Below are 5,564 nucleotides of genomic sequence, written 5' to 3'. Positions count from 1 at the left end.
AGTATTGAAGCGCATCCTGTTTTTGCTAGCCCACCCCTGTAACCTATCCAGGTCTTGTTGCAGTCTTTCCCTCCCTACTAGCATGCTCACCTCCCCCCAAATTTTGGTATCATCAGTGAATTTAAACAGGTTGCTTTTCACCCTGTTGTCCAAATCACTGATAAAGAGATTGAACAGCGCGGGCCCAAGGACCGAGCCCTGGGGGACTCCGCTGCCTGCTTCTCCCCAGGTCGAATACGACCCATCCACCACCACCCTCTGAGTGCGACCCTTCAGCCAATCTGCAATCCATCTGACTGTGTAGGCATCAATGCCACAGTCGCCCAATTTTTTAATGAGGATGGGGTGGGAGATGGTGTTAAAGGCCTTGCTGAAGTCCAGAAAGACTACATCCACGGCAACACCTGCATTGAAGGCTTTTGTGACCTGATCATAAAAGGCAGTCAGGTTGGTCTGACATGACCTGCCCCTAATGAAACCATGCTGGTTGAATGCTTGTAAAAGAGCTTTTTGAGATTCTTGGATGAAAGATACTGTAGAAATTATTATTTTTTTACTTACTGCTATTTAGTCAAGGCCATAGTGAAATAAGGCCCTGGGTCTTCAAGACCTGTGATAGCATTATAATCTCAGTTTTGACTTGCAGAAAAAATGTCTGATCCTTTTGGACAGCATGAAGATGAGACCTGAGTGTAACAAATACAGTGATGTCTTGCCTGAGTTTGCAGATGGCTTGACCCATTAAGTCAGAAAGGGGTGAATGGCTCTTTCATTTTAATGGACTATTCAGTTCTAAAATTTAGTGTTCTGAGGTTCCTTGACACACCAACCCAATAAAAGACTGGAAAAGGGCATCACTGGCGTCAGCTCATTATAGCTCTGCAGCAGAGTCCTGTGCACTTTTGGGTCTGAGGGAGCAATTGTTTTTCTGAAATGGATTTGTAGGTACTTTCCACTTTAATGCAGTGTATTTTTTAAATCCCAAACCGTGGCTTATAGTTTCATAGTTTCTAGGGTTGTAAGGGACCTGAACAGATCATCATGTCCAAACCCCTGCTCTGGGCAGAAACGAGTGCTGGGATCATAATACCCCAACCAGATATCTATCCAACCTCCTCTTGAAGACCCCCAAGGTAGGGGAGAGGACCACCTCGCTTGGAAGCCCATTCCAGAGCCTGGCAGCCCTAACCATAAAGTAATGCCCCCGATTATCAAGTCTAAACCTGCTCTCAATCAATTTGTGGCCGTTTATTTCTTGTTATGGTGCCTCACCTATTTTCTGCTGGTTTCCCCTGGTGAGTTTATAGACGGCCACCAGTTCCCCTCTCAGTCTTCTCTTGCATTGGCTGAATAGATTCAGGCCCTTTAGTTTATCTTTGTAGGGCCTGGCCTGCTGCCCCCTGAACATGTGAGTGGCCTTCCTGTGGACCCCCTCAAGGTTAGCCATATCCCTCTTGAAGTGCGGCACCCAGAACTGGACGCAGTACCCCAGCTGCAGCCTGACCAGCACTTCTGTTTAGCTTAAAAGAAACTTCCATCTCTCCTTTGTAGAATCTGTTTTTTCTACTGTTTTTGATTATCTAAACAAAACAAACTAGTCCCCAGTTAATGATGCAGTTTGTCATTGTATTGTTGATGTAAACAAAGTACTGCTTGTGTGTTTTTGCACATTGTTGTTACCGCATCAAACGTTAATGGTATCTAACCTGCTAATAAAAATGAGGTAACTGTAAAGTGATCATGGGCCAAGAGCTGAAAAAAATGTTTAAGGGAACTAGGGCTTGTACTGGCCCCCTTTTAGACTGCAGTGCTTTTATTGAAGAGACAATCTCTAAATACATCAGCTATCTCCATTATGTGTTTTAACAGAGAGTAAATTTATCAGTGTGCCTCTTAATTTTATATGGTCCTATTTAGTGCTTTTTGGATAATAACATAACAATGTAAATAAGCAAAGCGATAACTGCTCTGGGTCATTTGTCTTATTAAATCTTGGCTCAGAAAATGTGAACGATTATTTTCATCACTACAAGTTGGCTTTCCATGTCTTGTTATTAAGCTTTAACCATTTGTCATGACTTACAGGTTTCCCTCAATTTATTTGGGTGCTTTATATATGAATTTGCTTTTATGCAATGACCCTTTTTATACCCAAAACTTGTTATATGTGAGGTAAATTCACTCTTATGCGATTGGCATAGGTGCCCCACCTGAAGCAGGTAAGTGGAGAGAGGAAAGGGCTGTGGGGCCATGGCCCTGCTCACCTGAGCCCCTGCTACAGCTGCTCTGGGAGTGGCTGATGCCAGCTGCCTGCAGCCGCTGGGCTGCGTTGTGCCCCAACACCCCTGGGGCTCTGCTTGTCCCCACTCACCCCGGCTGCGCCGTTCTGTGGTGCAGACAGGTGCTGTTGGCTGCTCCTGGGTCTGCTGCAGCAGGAGCTGAGGTGAATGGGGACAAGCGGAGCCCTGGGGGGTTCGGGGCATGGTTCAGCATAGTGGTTGTAGGCAACTGTTGTCGGCTGCTCCCAGAGCAGCTGTAGCAGGAGCTGGGGTGAGTGCGGAGAAGTGGAGGCCCGGGGCTGCAGCAGGGAGCAAAGCGGAGGGAACTGTAAGTGGGTGCTGGGTGGGGGTGGGGCACAGCTCTTGCTGGTACGTGCACCCCAGGAGGGCTGGGGGGCTGCACCGGGCTCCTCCCGAGGAGTGCATGTCCCCGGATCTGTATGCAGGACAGGAGTAGGCTGCTTCTCTGAGCTAGGGCTGGCAGTGGCACCAGGCTCTTCCTGGCACTTGGTGACAGTGCTGGAAGGGCAGGTTGTGGGGGCTATGCTGAATTTTGGGGTGGCAGCAGTCATCCCCCCCCCCCGCACCACCGTCTGCCCTGAGCACTAGGAAGAGCCTGGTGATGCCAGCGGCCCCAGCCTGCAGCAGCAGCCTGTTCTCATCCTGTGCGCAGATCTGGGGGCACGTGCCCCCTGGGAAGAGCCTGGCGAAGCCCCTCAGCCTGCAGCGCTCCTGGGATGCGTGTAGTAGCAAGAGATGTGCCCCCCCCGCCCATGCCCCACACCCACTGACAGTTTCCTGTGCTTTGCTGTCTGCTGCAGCTCCTCTGGGAGTGGCTGATGGGCTGCACCACACCCCACGTGCCCGTCCCTTCCCTAGTCCCAGCTTTACTTCCTCCCTCTCTCACTGCCGTGGGAACATATCCCTATTTCTTACATTGTAAACTGGGTTTCTTTTATGCAGATTCAATTTATGCGCAGTTTTCAAGGAATGCGTGCACCTCATAAATCAAGGGAAACCTGTAATTCTAATCCTCTAATGCACAAAGTAAAAGTAGGAGTTCAGCTCTGTGCCACCTTGTACTTTTAAAATGTCTCCAGTTGACATTTAAAATAAAAATATCACATAGTTTGTTAACTATTTAAATATTATCAACGTTTGTTCTTAAGTGAACACGCTTCTTTTAGCACAATAGCCTAACATTTCCCATGCTCAGAAATGCTTCTATAAACTGGAATGGGTATTGGTGTGCAAGATATCCTGATTCTGGTGGTAAATGTGGACCTTGTGTCCACTGATATTGATGGGGGAGGTGAATGCAGAATTCAGTCAGAGTTTTCTGCTAACTACTTACTTGGCTTTTTTGGCCTTAGAAATATTGTAAGGATTAATATTACAAAATTGCGTGTTTTGAGAAATAAGCCAAACTCTAGTAGACAGGGGTTAGGAAATCTTTTCTCTTGCAGACTGATTAGCCCAGTTTGCCCACCAATAAGTTTCTTGACCCTTCTTTGTAAGTATCTGGAATTGTTAGCCATAGGAAACAAGATACTGATACTGGTGGACCAGCAGCAGGTCCAGTCAGGTAGTTCCTGTGTTCCTTTAGAGTGTAAGATAAGGAAAAATTTTTGAGGCACAGCTAATGAAGTTTCATCATTTCCTGGTGTAAGATGACTACCTATAGTAATCTTAATTTTCTTTGTCTGGTGTAATTTTAAGCAACGGAAGTAACGGGGGTTTCACCAGTTCCCTCGGGAGACTCATTAGCTAATTATTAGATCTCATTGGTAGGATACCTGCTTTCCATCCTCATTTTTTCCTTTGTTTAATTTTATCCCACTGATTTTTACCTGTTCCTCTGCCTCTTGCGTATTTACACTCTTCAAATACATATAGATGATGGTCTAATCCCAACTTCTTTGTTTAATCAAGATATAACTATTTACTTTTTTAATAGAATACAAATAGTAGGTATAGAAGCAAGTTAAAAAATTATGCAGAAAGGGTAGGAGCTATTAAAACCATTAATGTCTGCAGATCCATTCTTTTTGTCATCATTAACTTTATTTTAACTGATTCTTGCTTCAGAATATATGAATAGACGTGCCCTTGCCCCTCTTTCAAACGAACATTTTTACAATTTGCAAAATCAAACACTCAAAAGATAAGAATTCAATACAACCCAAATTAATTATAGTGTGTCCTAACTTTTCAGTGCTTGACTTTGAAATCTTACTGTTCTTCTAGTCAATTACACAAAATGGTTATTTTTAAAAAGCAAAGTGAAAAAACATAGGCCATTAATGGAGTTGGAATCTTTAGATCTACCACACAGGCTTCTGCCACTGGAGCTAACAGAGTAATTGATGGCAATAGTAGGTTGTTGTGCTCTTTATATGGACCCAGCATCAGAGGGGGATGGGAAACTTCCTGGGTTTCATTCTCCTTAAACAGCCAGTCTCAGTCTCCGCTACATGGCTTCTAGTCTCCATACCCAGGCTTCTTGTCCCACCATCATGAGCAACTGGTGCCTCCCGAGTCTGGAGGGGGCCCCAGTGGCCAACTGGGGGCGGGCAGGGGTCCCCCAGCAGCTGATTGCCTAGCGTGGAACCACCAATGGCGAAACTGGTGAAACCGAAAGTGCACTTCTGCTGGCACTTCCGGTTTTGCAGCTGGCACTTCCAGGCGTTGCACAGCCAATCTCAGGGGGTACATGTGTGCCCTGTATGTATCGCCGATGCCCACCATACTCCTGTGACATTTTTTCAGGGCTGGCTCTTGCCTCCTTTGCATTTGGATCAGGCAGCTCTCTTCACGCTTCAGCTGAGGGGCTGGTGGTTCTTGATGACATTGAGGGAGACATTCTCTGCTTTTTGTTTTGTCGTGCAAGAACCAAGTCCTGACTTGCAGTCATCCAGACCAAGTCTTGCTCCGTCGGACAGGAGCTTATGTGCAATGTTTGCTGATTTAAGTCTCAAAATTTCTACAGGTTTCTGATGAACATGTGAGCTGCATTTTTTTTTTTAATGCTTGTAATTTAACTATAGGTGGACTGATTGTTTTCACCAGCAGTCAAAGGCATGTCCCTGATGCAGGCTATCTTTATGAACATTCAGATCTGTGCTTCAAAGTATGGGGATGCCATAACTTTATAAAGAAAAGATTGCAGGAATGTTTTAATGCAGGCAAGCCACTATACTTTCCCTTGACCTTATTCTTGGGAATGACTGAACTGTTTCAGCAAACTGTGTCTTTGCTCTCTTTCTCTCCCCCCCCCCCCCCCCC

General features: G+C 45.8%; 1 protein-coding gene across 3 annotated transcripts in view; it reads left to right on the top strand.

Annotated features, from left to right (window-relative positions):
* SIL1 (SIL1 nucleotide exchange factor) overlaps positions 1–5,564 on the top strand; it is a 312,127-nt gene that overhangs the window by 88,882 nt on the left and 217,681 nt on the right. The gene's annotated exons all lie outside the window — the stretch shown is intronic.

This window comes from Gavialis gangeticus, unplaced genomic scaffold, assembly GCF_001723915.1.
Source record: "Gavialis gangeticus isolate Ggan-Ray unplaced genomic scaffold, GavGan_comp1, whole genome shotgun sequence".
Taxonomy (NCBI): domain Eukaryota; kingdom Metazoa; phylum Chordata; order Crocodylia; family Gavialidae; genus Gavialis; species Gavialis gangeticus.
This window is presented reverse-complemented; position numbering and strand designations above follow the sequence as displayed.